Raw genomic sequence first — 23,076 nt, forward strand, 5'->3', positions numbered from 1 at the left:
CCTGGATCCCACCGTGAAGCATGGAGGAGGAGGTGTGATGGTGTGGGGGTGCTTTGCTAGTGACACTGTAGGGGATTTATTCAAAATTGAAGGCATACTGAACCAGCATGGCTACCACACCATCTTGCAGCAGCATACTATTCCATCCGGTTTGTGTTTAGTTGGACCATCATTTATTTTTCAACATGACGACCCCAAACACACATCCAGGCTGTGTAAGGGCTATTTGATTAAGAAGGAGAGTGATGGGGTGATACGTCAGATGACCTGGCCTCCACAGTCACCCAACCTGAACCCAATTGAGATGGTTTGGGGTGAGCTGGACCGCAGAGTGAAGGTAAAAGGGCCAACAAGTGCTAAGCATCTCTGGGAACTCCTTCAAGATTGTTGGAAGACCATTCCCGGTGACTACCTCTTGAAGCTCATCAAGAGAATGTCAAGAGTGTGCAAAGCAGTCATCAAAGCAAAAGGTGGCTACTTTTAAGAACCTAGAATATAAGACATATTTTCAGTTGTTTCACACTTTTTTGTTAAGTACATATTTTCACATGTGTTAAAACATAGTTTTGATGCCTTCAGTGTGAATTTACAATTTTCATAGTCATGAAAATACAGAAAAATCTTTAAATGAGGTGTGTCCAAACTTTTGGTCTGTACTGTATATGTCATGATCCAGACCAGGCTTTGGGTCTTGTCTCTCCTTTCCCAGTCTGGTCATGTCAGGGGTTAACTTTCTCTGCCTTGTTCCGGTGTCGGTCTGCTATTTAGCTGCGTTGCATCCTGCAGGCAGTGTCAATTATATTTCCTGCCTATGGCATGTGTAGCTGGCTCTGGTGAAACCCTGATTTGTCCTGCTGCGTTTAGCTGACTTTGCACGTGTCTGTTCATACCTCTCTTCCCGCCCCGACTCTGTTAGTCCCTGTGTGTTTGGATTCCCTGGTACTTGACTCTGCTTTGGCTCTGACCTGCTTCTGTCTCTCCTTTCTGATACTTCTGCTATGGACCGGTACTGACCTTCTGGCGCTCCTTTGACTCTGTGTTTGGAATTTCCCTTAGTACTATGCTACTCTCTGGTATCTACCCGGCTTGTCTGACCATTCTGCTGCCACCTGGTGGTAGCCTCGCTGCAGTTCTGCTGGTCTGCTCTGAGCAGGATTTCAGCCCTCTCTCCACTCTGCTGCTATCTGGAGGAGGCTCTTACCTGCAGAGCTGCAGCGTGACAATATACAAGTAATTTTCATGGAAAGCATGTTCCTTAACATATTTCCCAGGAAAATCCATTTTGGCTTCGTTTTTGTATGTTTTATTGTGAGTCTGTAAAAGTGGCGTAAGACTCTGACAACATTGTTCACATCAGTGACCTGGGAGTCAGAAATGCTTTCAGGGGTCTTCCTCATGCTGTTCCCATGTCATATGAGCACTGTTCCCATTGATTTCTGCAATTTCTAGTCCCTCTGCAGACCCCTGGGGGGGGGGCGGGGGGCACTAGAAAAAAGCTCAAGTTTCCCATAGACTTACAAACTTACATTGGGCTCATTGCTCGGGTCGAACACCCGAGCATTCCAATTTACTCGACCCGAGGAGCAAGCAGCCGAGCATTTTAGTGCTCGCCCATCACTATTATAGACACATTTTAGTTTGTAGTCAGACTTTCTTGCTCCTCTTTTTTGATTCAGAGTTTGTTGTTTTTATTATTTATTTCCACTTATGATAGCAGGGTTCTCAAAAGAATTCATTAGCTGCATATTTCTTCCTGGCTGTACATTTCCCATCCCATATTGCTCTAGTTTAAAGCTCTCCTGATGAGTGTAGCAAGGTGTCTACCAATATGTGTTTTCCTGTTTTCGTAAGATGCAATCCATCTCTAGCAAGGAGTCCATCGTACAGGTAATTCACTCCATAGTCAAGAAACCCAAAATGTTGCTCATGGCACCATTAGTGTAGCCAGTTGTTCACCTGTAGAGTCCTGTTCAATCTCCTTGGTATGGACCACTGGAAGGATGAATGAGAAGACGACCTGCACTCCCAGTTCCTTCACTTTCCGGTCTAGGTCTTCAAAGTCTCTGCCTACATAGTTTCCAGGTCCTTTTTAGCTGTGTCATTTGTTCCTACATGTGTTAGTAGCCATGAGTAGTCATCTTTAGTAGTGATGAGCAAGTATGCTCGTTACTCGAGTTTCTCAGAGCATGCCCGGGTGGTCTCCGAGTATTTCAGCGTGCTCGGAGATTTAGTTTATGTCGACGCAGCTGCATGATTTACGGCTGGTAAACAGCTTGAATACATGTGGGGATTGCCTAACAAACAGGCAACCCCCACATGTATTCAAGCTGTCTAGCAGCCGCAAATCATGCAGCTGCGTGGACATAAACTTAATTTTCTGAGCACGCTGAAAAACTCGGAGACCACCAGAACATGCTCGGAGAAACTCGACTAACGAGCATACTCACTCATCACTACCTTTCGCACTGAAGAGTCTTGATACCTTATCAGACACATCTTTGATATGGACACCTGGAAGACAGCACACTTCTCGTGAGGTAATGTCCGGTCAGCAGATAGATGCTTCTGATCCTCTCAGTAATGAATCCACCACAACCACCACTCTCCTTTTCTTTTTCACCTCAACACTTCTTTTTCTCCCTTCAAGAGGCTTCTGATTTCATACTGGGATGTTCTTTGTGGGCAAAGCACTTTTTTGATGTACATCTTTATACCAACATTTACCAATATTTACAGTTAAAGTCAGAGCAATTAAACCCAGCCCACGAGGAACTGCTATTTTGGGCATCATTTGTCTAAAGCCTGCCTTTGGACTTTTGGCAAATAAGCACATAACATGTTTTTTTTATTTCTTTGCATTAGAGGTAAAAACTAAAAAGTACCATTCTCCAAGGCACAATTAGAATAGGACCCACTTTGAAATCACACTGCAAATCAGATAATATAGCCCAAGTGTGTATTAACTTACCTTTTCACACACAGGTTTGATAACAACAAGTATTAGGAAGTTCTGTATCAGGTGGTTGCCCTGGGCTATTGTACCCAGTCGTAACTACAACTGCTACTAGGAGCATATCCCATTCATAGATATGTACATAATATTTTAAGAAAAACTCACCAGGGGCATCCTAGGCACCTTTAATCTCCTCCTCCCTGGAAGATTCAGTCATAAAGCTAAAAGTGGACAAGGGTGGTGCCAGTGAGCACAATTTTAAGTTTCTGGGCCCTAATGCTTACTCTTCCCAGGGTCCTCATTTATTATGTGTCACTTGCTATACTGGTGTCTTTTTATGTGACAAAGGTGCCCCCTAAGGTGCCAAAGTCCAGGTTTGAATGCCACCTCTGCACCAGATCTGAATGCTACCTCTGTGTCTCTTCAACCCTGTGGTGCATCTTGGGTTGGCTGACATTTGAAAAAAGGCATTGGTTTTCTTTAGAAATGGCACACCTTTTCTGTACGGGCATATGGGATTTAGGTCTGGATTGTGACTGGGCCATTTAACACACGTGAATATGCTTTGATTTAAGCCCTCCATTGTAGATCTGGCAGAATGATTAGGGTCATTGTTCTGCTTGAAGGTGAACCTACACCCGAGTCTGAAAACTTTTGCAGTCTCTAAGAGGTTTTCCTCCAGGATTGCTCTGCACTTATTGCAATCCATCTTCCCATCAACTCTGACCAGCTGTCCAACCCCTGCTGAAGAAAAGCCTCCCCACAGCATGACGCTTCCACCACCATGTTTGACAGTGGGGATGGTGTTTTCAGAGTGATGTGCAGTGTAGTTTTCTACCACATGCAACATTTTGCATTTACCCCAAAAAGTTCTTCTTTAGTCTCACCTGATCAAAGCACCTTCTTTCACATACTCGCTGAGTCCTCTACATGGCTTTTTGCAAACTGCAAACTGACCTTCTTATGGCTTGCTTTAAAAAATGGTTTTCTTCTTGCCACTCTTCCATATAGGCCAGATTTGTTGAGTCGGCCATGTCTTGGTAGGCTTGTACTTGTGCCATACTCCTTTCCTTTTTGGGTGACGGATTGACAGTGTTCAATGAGATGTTCAGAAATTGAGCTATTGTATTTGTAATGTAACCCTGCTTTAGTCTTCTTCACAACTTTATACCTGACTTGTCTAGTGTGTTCCTTGGTGTTCATGATACTGTTTGATCCCTAAGGCTGGGTTCACACTGCGTTCAGTGTCTCTGTTAAACGGACTACGTTACACCGTGGCATAACGCGGTGTAACGTAGTCCGTTAATGCCGCCATTGAATGCAATGTCTGACGCACTGCTAGCGCACGCCCACAATGGGCGTGCGCTAGCGATGTGCCGTCATTGAGTGACGGACCCGAGACGCGGGCTGTGTTTCCGGGTCCGTCACTGCTAGCGCAGATAGAGCTAGCAGATGCTCCATCTGCACTAGCGCTGTGCCAAAGTCGGCACTTGCGTTAGCGCAGTCCGTTTAACGTATGCGTCGTGCAATGTGAACCTAGCCTAATGCTCTCACACAAACCTGAGGCCTTCACAGAACAGCTGCAGTTATACTGAGAATACATTACACCCAGGTGGACTAAATGTACTAATCATATGACATCTTGAGGCAATTGGTTACTCGGGATTTAATTTAGGGGTATCAGGCTACAAGGGGCTGAATACAAATGCACATAATTTTCAGATTTATATTTTTAAAATAATTAGAGAACCATTCATCATTTCCTTTACACTTCACAAATACTTGCTACTTTGTGTTGGTATATCAGATAAAATACAAGTGAAATACATTTAAGCTTGCTGGTGTAACGTGAAAAAATGGGGAAAAGTTCATGGGGTATGAATACTTTTTCAAGACCATATTTATAAGACAAGCATATTTTTTTCAGTGCACGAAGATAGGGAGATAAAATATGAGTGCTGCTGAAAATAGCGGAGGAGCTGGCGTCTAATCAGCCTGGCTCTTTCCCGATCTCAGGATCTGGATGCAGTTTCTGAGCTTACAGATGGCAGAGGTGAGAATTATCAACCAATTCTGCTGGAACAAGCAAAGGTCTAACAGCCAAATTGTATGAATCCACTGACAGCTCCTGATGGCACTCTTGGCGGCAGCGCAGGATCTGCTCCTCTTCATTTAATGGCACTTTTTTTTTTTCATAAAGTAAAATGGAACTCCGTAATAATATGGGTGAGAGGGTGGCTTTATCGATAGAGTGGGTGTAGGCTGATTATTTCAATAAATAAAACACATGGAACCTGATTCAACCACAGGTCAGGGTGAGGAGCCTTGGAGCTCTTGTCTTTGTCCAGATCTTCATGTACTGAGTAGAGAAGAGCAAATATTTCAATGTTTGGTTCGGATTACGAAAGCCGAATTTGCAATATTCGCCGATTAATTTGTCGAATATTCGCCGAACATAACCAAACGCCATTCAGCTCAATGGGAGGCAAAAACAAACGCATGCACGACACGTTATAATGGCCCTAAATGCTGCCAAACCAGGAAAGTTGCTTCAATTCACCAACAGTTAAAATTTTAGCATGGAACTGTAGCAATCAGTCAGGCATGATGCAAGACAGCCAGGGTGGTAGTCGTGGCGACAGGTAGAATTATTCTCACATCCTGTTGTCTCACAAGGATAATGTCCAGTCTGTTAAGATGCAGTATGCAATTTTAGTACTTACTCCAGTTACTGAAGATTCCACTGTGGTCCAGTCTTGGGTAATAAAGCTCCAAAAGTATGTGGATCGCCCCCCAAGGGCCGTGGGGTACTCGGTACCGGGTTCTTCGATTCACAGGGGGATGTCACGGTGGCTGACCCGGTCCGTGGCCCTGGGATGTCCGTGTAAAAGGGTAAGGTCTTTAAAGGGATAAAGTTTATGTTCGTGACGCCACCTGTGGTATTCGGTCAGGGTGACTGACGCTGCTTTAAGGGGTCCGCTGTGGTGATGTTATGGCAGCTAAATGGTATACCTTCCCACAGGTGAAGTATGTCCCCAGGGCTTCCCGGTGTGTACATGGTGGATGGTGAGAGGCACAGAGAAGAACGAGGACGCATGGTTACAGTCTCTTTACCTTTACTGAAGACTTCAGCATCCACAGTCCAGGGCACCAGATCACAGAGCAGGCAGAGTCCGGCCGGTTTGAAGGTAAGTCCAGAGTTCCCTTGTCCAGGTGGAAATCAGTAGCCTTTCTTTGCGCTGTGGTGGTGTAGTCCCTTACTGCCTATGGCTTCACATAAGGGTCTCACAGATACAATGTTTCGCTCTCTCTGTCCCCCGCATAGGATAGGACAAAACCCGTATGACTGGTGACTTGAGCCTGTTTATAGGGTCTCGTAGATAACGCAGCTCTGTAGGTGTCACCCTGCCTCCTGGGTGTAGATGCGGACAGGTAACCTGCAATTAGCTGTCCTGCCGGTCTCTGAAATAAGGCATAGAGGTCCTTACTCCCTCGGTGTTCTGGCTACCGGGATTTTGCGCCTCAGAAGGAAACAGCTTGAGCGGGGCTGGTCCCCTTCTGTGGTATCCTCTCCTTTGCTTTGACTTCCTTCACGCTCGCTGCAATACAATTCTGCCTTTCAATGTCTCTTTCTGGGAGCTGCAGCTCTGAGGGCATGAACAACTCCTTTAACCTTCTGTCCTCCTTAGACTACTATAGCATAGAAATCCCAATAGACAATATTGGTGGCGCATATAAGTCACATCAATATTAATATTATAGCACAAAATAAATGCGCCACCCGTGTATGGACAATGCGGATAACTGCCAACGCATAGTAAGCAAAGAACCGAAAAATAGCAGTCATATAATCCAAAAAACCATTTTTTATTATTAGTTAACAATAAAATTACACACATAAAAAAACAAACAATAAGTGGTGAGACCAGTAGATGGAAAATATGCCTAAAGCAACATAAAAAACTAGTCACCCGGGAACTAACATCCCCAATGGTGGTCCGGAAACAGCCCGTATAAATAGAGGGGCATATAATACGATGCAGGGTCAGTGCATTAGTGTAACCAAAAGTATCCAACAGTACCGTACTTGAAAATGAAAAGGCAGCACTGAAATACAATTTATCACCTGCTATAAGGAGTCCGGTCCAGCACAGGGGATGTCAGAACACCCCGACGCGCGTTTCGGCACGTGTACCTTCTTCAGGGGGCGCTTAGTGGTACATGGGTAAAGGGAGCAGTTTATATATGTGATCCATTAATGAAAAGAATATACAGCTGTGGGACGTCACCCTCGTCCGTCCAGTAGCAGATCAGCCGACGACCGGAAGTGCGCGGGGCCCCGCGCAACCGGAAGTGCGAGATCTGCGGCCGGAACAGAACAGAGGGAACGGGCGCATGCACAGATGAACATATACGAAGCAGTGGCCATATTTGAAAAGGGTAAATACAAGGGAAAAGCCATAGACATAGAATATAAGCAGATGTATAAATTGGAGCAGAGGTACGTATACAAAAGAGTCTGTAAGCATACAGACAAATAGCCCTAGCAGTGGGAATCAGAGAAACCTTGGAACATATAGGCTCATCTGATAACCGCAATCATCATCATGACATCACAGAATAGCTAATACAAGTCTACAAAGATTATAAATATATATCAATAGTATCAAACATGGAGTCCATGTTCACAGTAGATATAAACAATTACACCAATACGAGTAATGCATATATAAATAAATAACAGGAAATCCCATATACCGCATACTGATATAGTATATTAATACAACTAGCAGCAAATAGATAATACAAATCTATATAGACATATCAGTTTGAATACCAAATATATAGAAACCACATACAGTACATAAAATCCAAATAAGTATCCATATGATACGCAATGATGTCCAGAACAACATCTGGATTTTTCTGCAGGGCTAAACGATCCCCTTCTTCTTTCACCTTTTGTTCACTCATATTACAGCCAATTAGACGTAAGTGGCCAGCAGTCAGTATATAACACATGTAGATCCTATATAACAAAACATAAAAAAAGGAAAGTTAAAATCACACTAAAAACATCATGATGCGGAAAGACAAAACTAAGCACAGCAGTGTGACGACTACAAAAAAGGGGCATAGCTTATGTTTTCATTCAAGCCAGAAGGATGTACTGTGTCCAGCAACCAAATCCATCTCGTTTCTAATTGACCGAGACGTTTAAACGTATTCCCACCACGAATATTGACATTTAACATGTCAATTCCGCGGACCCTCAACAAAGACGCATCACAATTGTGAAAGGTAGAAAAATGTCTAGGGATAGTTTTTAAAAGAGATTTATCAGTCTGGGCAGCAGCCGCCTCAATCCCCAAGACATGCTCCCTGATCCTAACTTTTAGGAGTCTAGTGGTCATCCCGATGTATATTAGGCCACACGGGCAGGTAGCAAAATAGATAACAAATCTGGAGGTGCATGTAATGCGTTTCCTAATGCTGTACTCCCTGGAGCCACTTGAGTTGTGGAAGCTGCCACATCTATCCATATTCGGACAGGCGACACAATGTCCGCATGGGCACGAGCCCGTTGGGACTGGTATATCATCCAAAAAGGTTCTCGGTCCCTGTCCAATATGGTGGCTCTTAGTTAAAAGATCCCTCAGATTTTTGGCCCGTCTGAATGTGAGAAGAGGTCTCTTAGGGAGAAACTTACTAATAATGGGATCGGTTTGTAGAATGGGCCAGGCTTTGGTAAGCGCAGACCTTACTTTGTCAGCCTGGGGATTGAATGTTGTAATAAACCGAAGTTGATTATCCCCATTGGTTCTACCCTCATCCTGAGGCTTATATAGTAGATAATTGCGAGTAGAATACTTAGCCCTATGATAGGCTTTTTTGATGTGACGCCTACTATAGCCCCGTTCGACAAACCGTGCTGACAACTCCATAGCACGTCTTTCAAAATCCCTGTCTGTTGAGCAGATCCTCCGTAAACGGAGGAACTGGCCAACGGGTATAGAAGATACCATGTGTCGGGGATGACAGGATGAGACATGTAGAACCATATTGGTGGAGGTGGCCTTGCGGAATATATCAGTATTTATATAACCGGTCTCATCCTTACAAACCATCACATCCAGGAAACTAATTTTAAACCTATCCCAGACACATGTAAGCTTAATGTTTAAGTCATTACTGTTGAGACAATCGATGAACTGTCCCAGGTCGGCGGCCTCACCCTGCCAGACCAAAAGGATGTCATCAATGTACCGCACCCAGAAGGGAATGCGGTCCATTGATGACAGCCTGTCCGACAGGAAGAGGTCCCTCTCCCACAGCCCCAGGAACAGATTGGCATAGGCCGGCGCAAAGGCCGCGCCCATGGCTGTCCCCTGGAGCTGCAGGTAGAAGGACCCCTTGAACACAAAAAAATTGTGTGTGAGGGTGAACTCCAATAGCCTCAGCAGGAGTCCCCTAAGTCCTATGGACATGGTTGAAGATTGTAAAAAGAATTTTACTGCGGCTAAGCCGTCCTTATGCCTGATACTAGTATAGAGGGACTCCACATCTGCTGAGACCAGTAGAGATTCACCCTCAAAATGGAGGCCGTCGACCCGGCGAAGCAGCTCACCGGTATCCCTAAGATAGGAAGGGAGAGCAGTCACAAGAGGCTGGAGGTGAAAATCTATCCACGCATTCACGTGCTCAAGGTAGTTTCCCCTCCCTGAGACTATTGGACGGCAGGTTGGTGACACCAGGTCCTTGTGGATTTTCGGAAGTAGGTAAAACGTGGCGACAGTGGGGTCATTAATGAGAAGGGAGGAGGCAAGTTCCTTGGTGATAATATCACCATCTAAAGCATCCTTCACAATGGACTCAAGTAAACCCGAGTATGCACTCAGAGGGTTGTATGTCAATTTTTTATAGCACACTGAGTCGCCTAATTGCCTAAAAGCCTCCCTCTCATATGACCCCACCGGCCACAAAACAACATTCCCTCCCTTATCAGCAGGTTTAACTACTATATCAGGGAGGTTTTTAAGATGTTCGAGTCGTTCACGCTCCTTAGTAGATAAATTATCCACTCGTGAAAATCTTGGAATATGGCAAAGGTCCTGGGTCACCACCCGGACAAATAAGTCAATGCAAGAACATGTCGCCAGAGGAGGAAACTTATTAGACCGAGAACGGATAGAGGGAGGAATCTTACCCCCCTCGTGGACATGTTCAACCGCCAGTTCCTCTAATAACCTCAGCGTAGCTTGTTCTTCTTCTGTTGGAAAAAGTGAATTGCTCTCATTATTAAAGAAGTGACGTCTGAACAGCAATGACCTTGCAAACAGGTTTAGGTCTTTTACAACCGTGAACTTATCAAAATCAGGTGTCGGTGAAAAAGAAAGACCCCTACCCAACAAGGACAGATCAGCAGGAGTAAGTATATGATGACTAAGATTAATTACCCGTTTATTAGTAAACTCGGACTCTATCTGATGTCTGGAATGTCTTCTGTAAGGATGGTAGGTATGATCTCGTAGGCGAGTAGATCCAGAAGAGGCAGAAGTATCTGACTGGCCACTTACCGAGGAAATAGATGTATTAGACGGAATTCGTACCAAATTAGCTTTCCTCCATAAGTAAACCCTATTTGTCTGATAGTCTTTAGTGTCCCTATTAAATTTGGACAACTGATTTTCTTGGATTTTTTTAGCCAGAGAGTCTAAGGATTTCTCCAATTCCAAATCAAACTGATGTAACTTCTCCTTAGGACAATCAGCCTTGACAGCAATCTGCAACTCATCAATCTTCCTATCCAGTTCATCAATATTGGATGAGTTAAGATTAATCAAAAGTTGCATCAAGGTAAAGGAACACAGGTTACTCGCCTCTTCCCATTTCTTAATAAAAGTGTCATCACTAATAGGAAATGTGGGTATTACACGGACACGTAGGCCCCTTGGAATCATCTTGTTAGTGGTATATTTTTCTAAAAAGATACGATTCAGTCAGATACTTCTGCCTCTTCTGGATCTACTCGCCTACGAGATCATACCTACCATCCTTACAGAAGACATTCCAGACATCAGATAGAGTCCGAGTTTACTAATAAACGGGTAATTAATCTTAGTCATCATATACTTACTCCTGCTGATCTGTCCTTGTTGGGTAGGGGTCTTTCTTTTCCACCGACACCTGATTTTGATAAGTTCACGGTTGTAAAAGACCTAAACCTGTTTGCAAGGTCATTGCTGTTGAGACGTCACTTCTTTAATAATGAGAGCAATTCACTTTTTCCAACAGAAGAAGAACAAGCTACGCTGAGGATATTAGAGGAACTGGCGGTTGAACATGTCCACGAGGGGGGTAAGATTCCTCCCTCTATCCGTTCTCGGTCTAATAAGTTTCCTCCTCTGGCGACATGTTCTTGCATTGACTTATTTGTCCGGGTGGTGACCCAGGACCTTTGCCATATTCCAAGATTTTCACGAGTGGATAATTTATCTACTAAGGAGCGTGAACGACTCGAACATCTTAAAAACCTCCCTGATATAGTAGTTAAACCTGCTGATAAGGGAGGGAATGTTGTTTTGTGGCCGGTGGGGTCATATGAGAGGGAGGCTTTTAGGCAATTAGGCGACTCAGTGTGCTATAAAAAATTGACATACAACCCTCTGAGTGCATACTCGGGTTTACTTGAGTCCATTGTGAAGGATGCTTTAGATGGTGATATTATCACCAAGGAACTTGCCTCCTCCCTTCTCATTAATGACCCCACTGTCGCCACGTTTTACCTACTTCCGAAAATCCACAAGGACCTGGTGTCACCACCCGGCCGTCCAATAGTCTCAGGGAGGGGAAACTACCTTGAGCACGTGAATGCGTGGATAGATTTTCACCTCCAGCCTCTTGTGACTGCTCTCCCTTCCTATCTTAGGGATACCGGTGAGCTGCTTCGCCGGGTCGACGGCCTCCATTTTGAGGGTGAATCTCTACTGGTCTCAGCAGATGTGGAGTCCCTCTATACTAGTATCAGGCATAAGGACGGCTTAGCCGCAGTAAAATTCTTTTTACAATCTTCAACCATGTCCATAGGACTTAGGGGACTCCTGCTGAGGCTATTGGAGTTCACCCTCACACACAATTTTTTTGTGTTCAAGGGGTCCTTCTACCTGCAGCTCCAGGGGACAGCCATGGGCGCGGCCTTTGCGCCGGCCTATGCCAATCTGTTCCTGGGGCTGTGGGAGAGGGACCTCTTCCTGTCGGACAGGCTGTCATCAATGGACCGCATTCCCTTCTGGGTGCGGTACATTGATGACATCCTTTTGGTCTGGCAGGGTGAGGCCGCCGACCTGGGACAGTTCATCGGTTGTCTCAACAGTAATGACTTAAACATTAAGCTTACATGTGTCTGGGATAGGTTTAAAATTAGTTTCCTGGATGTGATGGTTTGTAAGGATGAGACCGGTTATATAAATACTGATATATTCCGCAAGGCCACCTCCACCAATATGGTTCTACATGCCTCATCCTGTCATCCCCGACACATGATATCCTCTATACCCGTTGGCCAGTTCCTCCATTTACGGAGGATCTGCTCAACGGACAGGGATTTTGAAAGACGTGCTATGGAGTTGTCAGCACGGTTTGTCGAACGGGGCTATAGTAGGCGTCACATCAAAAAAGCCTATCATAGGGCTAAGTATTCTACTCGCAATTATCTACTATATAAGCCTCAGGATGAGGGTAGAACCAATGGGGATAATCAACTTCGGTTTATTACAACATTCAATCCCCAGGCTGACAAAGTAAGGTCTGCGCTTACCAAAGCCTGGCCCATTCTACAAACCGATCCCATTATTAGTAAGTTTCTCCCTAAGAGACCTCTTCTCACATTCAGACGGGCCAAAAATCTGAGGGATCTTTTAACTAAGAGCCACCATATTGGACAGGGACCGAGAACCTTTTTGGATGATATACCAGTCCCAACGGGCTCGTGCCCATGCGGACATTGTGTCGCCTGTCCGAATATGGATAGATGTGGCAGCTTCCACAACTCAAGTGGCTCCAGGGAGTACAGCATTAGGAAACGCATTACATGCACCTCCAGATTTGTTATCTATTTTGCTACCTGCCCGTGTGGCCTAATATACATCGGGATGACCACTAGACTCCTAAAAGTTAGGATCAGGGAGCATGTCTTGGGGATTGAGGCGGCTGCTACCCAGACTGATAAATCTCTTTGAAAAACTATCCCTAGACATTTTTCTACCTTTCACAATTGTGATGCGTCTTTGTTGAGGGTCCGCGGAATTGACATGTTGAATGTCAATATTCGTGGTGGGAATACGTTTAAACGTCTCGGTCAATTAGAAACGAGATGGATTTGGTTGCTGGACACAGTACATCCTTCTGGCTTGAATGAAAACATAAGCTATGCCCCTTTTTTGTAGTCGTCACACTGCTGTGCTTAGTTTTGTCTTTCCGCATCATGATGTTTTTAGTGTGATTTTAACTTTCCTTTTTCTATGTTTTGTTATATAGGATCTACATGTGTTATATACTGACTGCTGGCCACTTACGTCTAATTGGCTGTAATATGAGTGAACAAAAGGTGAAAGAAGAAGGGGATCGTTTAGCCCTGCAGAAAAATCCAGATGTTGTTCTGGACATCATTGCGTATCATATGGATACTTATTTGGATTTTATGTACTGTATGTGGTTTCTATATATTTGGTATTCAAACTGATATGTCTATATAGATTTGTATTATCTATTTGCTGCTAGTTGTATTAATATACTATATCAGTATGCGGTATATGGGATTTCCTGTTATTTATTTATATATGCATTACTTGTATTGGTGTAATTGTTTATATCTACTGTGGTCATGGACTCCATGTTTGATACTATTGATATATATTTATAATCTTTGTAGACTTGTATTAGCTATTCTGTGATGTCATGATGATGATTGCGGTTATCAGATGAGCCTATATATTCCAAGATTTCTCTGATTCCCACTGCTAGGGCTATTTGTCTGTATGCTTACAGACTCTTTTGTATACGTACCTCTGCTCCAATTTATACATCAGCTTATATTCTATGTCTATGGCTTTTCCCTTGTATTTACCCTTTTCAAATATGGCCGCTGCTTCGTATATGTTCATCTGTGCATGCGCCCGTTCCCTCTGTTCTGTTCCGGCCGCAGATCTCGCACTTCCGGTTGCGCGGGGCCCCGCGCACTTCCGGTCGTCGGCTGATCTGCTACTGGACGGACGAGGGTGACGTCCCACAGCTGTATATTCTTTTCATTAATGGATCACATATATAAACTGCTCCCTTTACCCATGTACCACTAAGCGCCCCCTGAAGAAGGTACACGTGCCGAAACGCGCGTCGGGGTGTTCTGACATCCCCTGTGCTGGACCGGACTCCTTATAGCAGGTGATAAATTGTATTTCAGTGCTGCCTTTTCATTTTCAAGTACGGTACTGTTGGATACTTTTGGTTACACTAATGCACTGACCCTGCATCGTATTATATGCCCCTCTATTTATACGGGCTGTTTCCGGACCACCATTGGGGATGTTAGTTCCCGGGTGACTAGTTTTTTATGTTGCTTTAGGCATATTTTCCATCTACTGGTCTCACCACTTATTGTTTGTTTTTTTATGTGTGTAATTTTATTGTTAACTAATAATAAAAAATGTTTTTTGGGATTATATGACTGCTATTTTTCGGTTCTTTGCTCCTTAGACTACTGTCTGGAACTCCTGACTGGAGCTCTGTCAGGAACCAACTCCTGTCTGGAACTGACTAACCTTCCGTACAGACTACCAGTTATATATATGTATATATGGGGAGTGTCCTAATAAATAGGAGCAGAAGCTCCCCCTGGTGGCCTGGAGTGTGAATGTGTTGCATGTTTGTGATACCTGGATGCAGTTATCCTTCTTTGCCTCCAAACGTAGCATCACTCTCCCCGAGAGGAAAGCAATACCACTGCGACGACCAGGACCCTGGGGCGCCGCATATGCGGTACTCCACAAGTCCATTAAACGTTGCAAACTTTAATAGACATCCAACATTATGCATTTCTCTTCTTATGCAGCAAGCTGTAGACACAACAGCACTCTCTCTTCTCTCCCTAGAAAATCTAACATCATTTGTCCTCTTAGGCTCTTCTTCTCATTTATTTCTTTTGTTATCAGTCTCTGATCTTTCCCAGGTCCGGCTCCTATAAAGAAAGATTACAGGGGGTTCTCGCTATCACTCCTGCTCCAGTCTTAGACCCCGGCACCAAAGTTAGAGGAATCTATCACGATGATCTCCTCTGCCTTTACAAAAGTCTTGTCCCTGGACAGGATGCCAGGGATTCTCCAGCTCTGAGAGCCCAATTCTTCATTGGGGCAACAGGTTTCTTCCGTAATGGAGGCTTGGCAATGCCCCAGAGGTTTCATATATCCTCCTTGTCTCAGGTCCTAGACCATACTCCCCTTCTACCAGGAAGTCCCTTTCCTATATCCCCTGCAGCATGCTGCTATGTGCCCCCCATCTATCTAACTCCTTTGCTGCCTGAATCTTCCTACTTTTACATCTATTATATATGCTAACTCTAATATGCCCCCTTAATTCTAGTTCCCCTACAGTCCTGCACTACTTCCTAACCTATCTCTTATGCAGAACACATTACATACAAATATATCACATTAATAAATACACTACAATGCATACCATAGCAAAACATTAACAAAGCATCAAGATTGCCACATGTGTCTCATATGCTCAGCAATCACAGGAGGAGCGGCACGTGACATACCAAGTCACCCCCTTACAATGAGGTATCGGGGTCTGGGATAGTATTTAAAGCTTTCAATTGAAAGTCACAGTAAGGGTATGTGCACACGTCAGGATTTCTTGCAGAAATTTCCTGAAGAAAACCGGAAATTTTCTGCAAGAAATCCGCATTTTTTTTTTTGCGTTTTTTTCCCGTTTTTTTCGCGTCTTTTTTAGCATTTTGCAAGCGTAATTAGCTTGCAGAAAGCTAAAGTTTTCCAAGCGATCTGTAGCATCGCTTGGAAAACTGACTGACAGGTTGGTCACACTTGTCAAACATAGTGTTTGACAAGTGTGACCAACTTTTTACTATAGATGCTGCTTATGCAGCATCTATAGTAAAAGATAGAATGTTTAAAAATAATAAAAAAAAATTAAAAATGGTTATACTCACCCTCTGCAGACAGCCGATATCCTCAGCGGCGTCCGTTCCTAGATGGTGTGGTTCAGGACCTTCGATGACGTCGCGGTCACGTGAGCGGTCACATGACCGGTCTCGCGACCAATCACAAGACAGCGACGTCATCGCAGGTCCTGAACCACACCATCTATAGGAACCAAAGCGGCAGCATGCAGCGGTGAGAGGCGGGAACACTCCGGGGGCCATCGAAGGTGAGTATATGACTATTTTTTATTTTAATTCTTTTTTTTTTACCAATTATATGGTGCCCAGTCCGTGGAGGAGAGTCTCCTCTCCTCCACCCTGGGTACCAACCGCATATAATCTGCTTACTTCCCGCATGGTGTGCACAGCCCCGTGCGGGAAGTAAGCAGATCAATGCACTCCTAGGTGTGCGGAATCCCCGCAATTCCGCATTTTTAATGAACATGTTGCTTTTTTTTCCGCAATGCGATTTTTTCGCGGAAAAAAATGCAACATTTGCACAAAAAATGCAGAATACACTGTAAATAATAGGAGGCATATGTTAGCGGTTTTTTTGCGTTTTTATAGCGAAAAAACGCGAAAAAAACACGAAAAATACTGAACGTGTGCCCATGGCCTAAGACAAGGTGGAGGAGGGATCAGTGTAGGCCCCCTTTGCTGGGAATCCTGATACCACATGCAACACTTCTACCTGCTTTCATGCTGAGCCACACTCAGGTGGCACAAATATCAGTTTTGTAGACTACCATTGTCAGAAAAATTTAAGGATAGTATAATGTGTAGTTTAGTCCAAGGAAGTGGAGGCCTGATGGTGTTGGAGGGCTACTGCTACCGGCAACGCTCATTAAGGAGACCCAACCAGAAGTGTTCACATTTACAAAAATTATTGGCAGACTTCACCAAAGTGGCATCAATTTCAATAGAGTAGAAATAGTATAATAAGGACCAACATCTCTTCCACTACACCCAATCCAACACATGGACACCCTACAAGGAGTGTTCATATTTAAAGAAATGAGGGCCTTACACCACAGAAGTGACATCAATTTCACGAGAGTAGAAACACTATAATACAGACCAATAGGTCTTCCACTAAACCCAATTCAGCAGATGGACACCCAGCCAGGAGTGTTCACATTTCTAAAAATTATTGGCAGACACCACCAAGGTGGCATCAATTTCACCACAGTAGAAATAGTATACTAGGAACTGACAGGTCTTTCACTAAACCCAATCCAGCAGATGGACATCCAACAAGTGTTCACACTTAAACAAATGAGGGCCTTACACCAACAAAGTGGCATCAATTTCACCACAGTAGAAATAGTATAATAGGTACTGACAGGTCTTCCACTTCACCCAATCCAACACATGGACAACCAACCAGGAGTGTTAACATTTAAACAAATGAGGGCCTTACACCACAGAAGCGACATCAATTTCATGAGAGTAGAAACAGTATAATAGGTTCCAATAGGTCTTCCACTAAATCCAATTCAGCAGATGGACACTCAATCACAAGTGTTCATATTTCCAAAAAATTACCGTATTTTTTGAACTATAAGACTCACCGGACTATAAGACGCACCCAGGTTTTAGAGGTAGAAAATAGGGAAAAAAATATTTGAAGCAAAAAAAAAGGTGGTAAAATTGAATAACATACTATTATATGTGGTGTTATTATATATAATAGTATGTTATTATGTTGGAAGCTATGGGTAGAAGATGTTGCTGCGGGACCAGTGTGGTGTCTGTAAAGTACTATATGAAGAGATAAAATTAAAGACTCCAGTAGCGCTTCAGAAACTGTGAATCCTGCAGCAGATACAAATACAGTGCCACCCTTCTGTATTAGTAGCTATAAACAGGTATATATATAAAAATGATCCGCGCTGGGTTCTCCAGTTTTGTAGCCACTAGATACCTCCAAAAAACAATAAGTATTTGCACCTTTTATATGACTTTAAAAACTATTAAAAAATATATTTGTGTTGTGTTTTAAAATAACTCCACCGTGGAGCACGACATTACCATAAGAAAATTCTGAGCAAGATAATAAATTGAATTTTTACCTGGTGCGGTACAGTCGATAATGTCCACAGTTCCCTTTAATCGGTCTTTGTAAAAGTCCAAATGTGGAAAAATGCGGCTTCGGTGGAGTTTTTTTTCTTTTTTCTCTTTTGCTTTCACTTGAGCGGGCTCCAGGCAGTGCCCCGGCCGGCGGCAAAACAGCCCTATGCTCGCTCACTGCTAGTAGCGACTATGCGCTGTTGTGCAGCTCTCGGTTCTCTGCCTCTGCAGGACCTTGCGTGACGTCACGGTCATGTGATTGCTCACGTGACTTGCTACAGATAGCACAGTGGACCAATTTCCTACTAGTTTCGGAATAGGACGTATTCCTTCATCAGGGATCCCTGATGAAGGAATACGTCCTATTCCGAAACTAGTAGGAAATTGGTCCACTGTGCTATCTGTAGCAAGTCACGTGAGCAATCACATGACCGTGACGTCACGCAAGGTCCTGCAGAGGCAGAGAACCGAGAGCTGCACAACAGCGCATAGTCGCTACTAGCAGTGAGCGAGCATAGGGCTGTTTTGCCGCCGGCCGGGGCACTGCCTGGAGCCCGCTCAAGTGAAAGCAAAAGAGAAAAAAGAAAAAAACTCCACCGAAGCCGCATTTTTCCACATTTGGACTTTTACAAAGACCGATTAAAGGGAACTGTGGACATTATCGACTGTACCGCACCAGGTAAAAATTCAATTTATTATCTTGCTCAGAATTTTCTTATGGTAATGTCGTGCTCCACGGTGGAGTTATTTTAAAACACAACACAAATATATTTTTTAATAGTTTTTAAAGTCATATAAAAGGTGCAAATACTTATTGTTTTTTGGAGGTATCTAGTGGCTACAAAACTGGAGAACCCAGCGCGGATCATTTTTATATATATACTATATGAAGATGCTGGAGGATGAGTATAAGAATGGGGGCACAGGGCTTACATTTAAAGCACCACTCCAGAACTGAAAAATAACACTGGAGTACTGCTTTAAGATCCCATTGGGAGAACTATAACTCCCAGCATGTCCTGCAGATCATATGACATGCTGGGAGTTATAGTTCACCACAGGAGTGGCAGAATGCTTTATTGTGTGTTGTAAAGACTAACCTTTTAATTGTGCCAGCCAGCCACATGGAGCATCCCATGACTGCACACACAGAGCCCTCCCTGCCTCTCCACAGCACAGGTCATAAGAGGAAGCCAGCAGATTCTAGTGTGGAGTCTGAAGGACCTGTGATGACATCAGAAGAGGGAGGGCTCTGTGCTGCCATGTGATGCTCCAGCCCGCCCTCTTCATGACATCACACAGGTCCTTATGCCTCAGCATCCAGCCCAGGCAGGTATGCAGCAATCTTTTCTCCCCTGGCCCCTGGTGCTGCCCCCTCCTCCACTGGACACAGATCTCCCCAGCAGCTGCAGGAATCCAGCGCTGGGGAAACCATGTGTGTCCCTGTTTCAGTGAAGGACTATTCATTTGCTGCTCCCCGCTTACCGCTCAGCTGACAGGTAGGCGGGGAAGCGGCTAATGAATATTCACTGAACTTTATCATGGGGACCATGTGGTTTCCCCAGCGCTGGATTCCCGGCAGCTGGGACATTTTTCTTCCTCCTGCAAGTGGGATCACAGTGCAATCCCACTAGCCGCTGCCCCCCCTCCCCACATGCTGCATTCCGACCATAAGACGCACCCACACTTTCCTCCCAAATTTGGAGGAAAAAAAGTGCGTTTTATGGTTGGAAAAATGCGGTACTGGCAGACACCACCAAAGTGGCATCAATTTCACCACAGTAGAAATAGTATAATAGACACTGACAGGTCTTCCACTGCACTCAATCTAGTAGATGTACACCCAACAAGGAGTGTTCACATTTTAAAAAATGAGGGCCTGACACAACCATGGAATAACTGTCACGAGACTAGAAATATAATTGAGACCAAGACGTCTTCCACTACAGCTAACCCAGCACATATAGACCAACCATGACTGTTCACATTTCCAGAAATTTGTGTTAACATCAGCAGCAGCAGCCACAGCAGGCACAGAAGACACACTACAGATATCACAGAATGCAATTACGTGACATTAATGCATCACACTAAAAAATGCAATATCACCTAGTCTGTACAGTCTGTGATTGGGGTGCAAAAGTCCTTGGAGATCGATGACTTGTTCATCTTGATGAAAGTTAGGCAGTCTACACTTTCATGGGACATCACCAGCAGCGCTGAAGACACGATCTGAGAGAATGCTGGCTGCCGGGCATGATAAAACCTCCAAGGCGTATGAGGCGACATCAGGCCACTCATCCATTTTGGAAGACCAAAATGTGAAAGGGTCCAAACCCTCCCTGATGGCATGTATATTCAGTTCTAGATACTCCTGCACCATCCTCTCCATTCGTTCACCACGTCTAAGATTTGGACTCTGTTGTGCTGGTGCACGAGTTGGTCTAAAAAAGTGTCAAAGGACTCACAGAAGTTGTTTCTTCCACTTCCACTACTGCTGCTGCTGCTTATGTTTTGGCATTGATGAATTGACGTGCCGGAGGTTGGAAGTGTAGAGCTGCGAAGTGAACTGCTTGTTTTGATTCTTCAGCATTCACGGGTCCCTTTATAGGGTGGGAATCCTCTGGCAAACTTTGGTTTTATAATGGGGATCTACCCAGTAGTCAGCATTATTCCTAATCATAACCATACAGGGATCATGTTGCAGATAGTGCAGCAAGAAGGCACTCATATGTCGGGCTCTACCATGAGATCCAAGCCCATGCTGTGTTGGTAGCTGTGTAATAATGAGTCTCGTTTCCTTCATCCCCTCCTGACAACCATGAACAACAGAGAGGGGAGGATTATCCTCTTCATCTGACAGCTGCTCGCCCATCACTTCTTCCTCCTCCATTTGTTCCTCAGATCTTGTACCTTCGATAACAGTTTGTCTGTTATCACCAGCCCCCTCGATCGCAGTAATCCACCCTTCCTTGGCACCCACGTGTGTGAAGACTGTCTTGAACTTAGAGAGAATGTTATACCTTCTGCATCCTCCTCTGCTTTCTCCTCTTCTTCTGGGATCACCATCTCCTCCCACAGGCTATTCAAAGTCTGCTCCAGCATATAGATGACCGGAATAGTGATGCTGATGAAGGCGTCATCAGTGTTAACCATCTTAGTAGCCATTTAGAAACTGTGCAGAAGGGTGCAGAGTTCCTTAATCTATGCCCACTCTGTAAACATGATATGCGCCATGTCCATACTGCATTGGCCCAGGCTATACGACATGACATACTGCGTCATGGCTCATTGCTGCTGACACAGTCGCTGCAACATGTGCAGAGTGGAATTCTACCGTGTCGGCAAATCACATATCAACCTGTTAACTGGCATGGACAAAGACCTCTGTATCGATGCAAGATGATGACTAGATCGGTGCGAATGGCTGAAATAAGCACACAGCTTACTTGCTTTCTGGAGCAGCTCATCCAGGCCAGGATAGTGGCAGAGAAAATGCTGTACCACCAGGTTGAGGATGTGAGCCATGCAAGGCACGTGTGTGAGCTTGCCTTGCCATAGGGCCGCCACCAGGTTCACATCGTAATGGGACATGGCCTTCCCTGGATGCAGGTTCACCGGAGACAGCCATTGATCAAACTCAGCCTGGAGAGGTGTCCACAACTCTTCAGCTGTATGACTGCGATATCCAAGGCATATAAATTTTAATACTGCCTGATTGTGGTGTGCCCTGGCTGCGCAGTACGGAGGTGGCGGGGATTCGCTCTGCACTCATTATGGCAGAGGTTAAGGGTGCAGGTGGAGGCCCTAGAGGAGATAGAGGAGGCAGAAGCAGTGAAGGAAGTGTTAAATGTATAGGTTTGTCCTGCAAGCCTTGGGGATTTCCAGACTTGTGGAGCAGTGTCTGTCCCCACAGCCACCAGAGTCACCCAGTGCCCAGTCAGTGAGATGTCGCTCCCTTGACCATGCTTACTCGTCCAAGTGTCTGTGGTGAAATGCACCCTGGCAGACAGAAATTTTGTCAAGGAACAGGTGATGTCTGCAACATGCTGGCGTAGCGCAGGCACAGATTTTTTGGGGGGCTGCGATGGCCATCAGCTTTCAGAAACCGTCTGTATCTACCAGGCAGAAAGGCAGCATTTCCGTGGCCAACAGATTGGAGATGATGGAGTTCAACCTCTTAGCTTTGTCATGCGTAGGATGAAACAATCTTTTGCATGACCACAACTGTGAAACCGTGGGCTGGCTGCAGTGCTGAAAGAGGGTGGAGAACATTTAACTGGACAAACTTCTGGACCGTGAAAGAGGTGCAGGCGGAGATATTATGGTGGATCGAGAAACTTGTGGTGTGCTCATTCTATGAGATCGGTAAAAAACAGAGGGCATGTCCGCTTCTGTTACAGCTGAAGGCGGGCTTTCATTCAGCGTGACTGGAGCGGGTAAAGAACCTGAGGTTCTGCATTTGAAGACCGGCGTCTCAATAGTTGGCACAGTAGCAGAGGAGGAGAAAGAAGCAGCAGATGTGATAGATGGGGTGGCTGATGGTGGTTGAGGTCCGCTGTTCTGCATTTTTATGCAGTGGGATTCCCATAGTAAAGCATGTTGATTGCGCATTTGAAAATTCATACATGTAGTAGTCAAATTATTGCACTTTTTACCTCAAGTCAGTTTTTTTTAAAGTTGGCAGATTTCATGAGTTGGCTTATTCTTTGCAGTGTCAAAAAAGACCCAGGCTAGGCGGCCCAAGCTAGGCAACCCTAGCTACCCCTGCGAGCTGCAAACCCACAGATGCTGCTGGTCACAGACACAGTTGTTGCTAAAGATGCATTGCTCTTCA

At 44.7% G+C, this 23,076-nt stretch overlaps 1 long non-coding RNA gene across 1 annotated transcript in view; it reads left to right on the top strand.

The window, feature by feature from the left end:
* LOC143818652 (uncharacterized) overlaps positions 1–23,076 on the top strand; it is a 401,158-nt gene that overhangs the window by 354,902 nt on the left and 23,180 nt on the right. The window contains exon 2 of the long non-coding RNA XR_013224674.1: positions 5,976–6,141. This is a non-coding gene — a long non-coding RNA (uncharacterized LOC143818652). The remainder of the gene's footprint in view (positions 1–5,975; positions 6,142–23,076) is intronic.

The sequence above is a fragment of the Ranitomeya variabilis genome, chromosome 1 (genome assembly GCF_051348905.1).
Source record: "Ranitomeya variabilis isolate aRanVar5 chromosome 1, aRanVar5.hap1, whole genome shotgun sequence".
Classification (NCBI taxonomy): Eukaryota; Metazoa; Chordata; class Amphibia; order Anura; family Dendrobatidae; genus Ranitomeya; species Ranitomeya variabilis.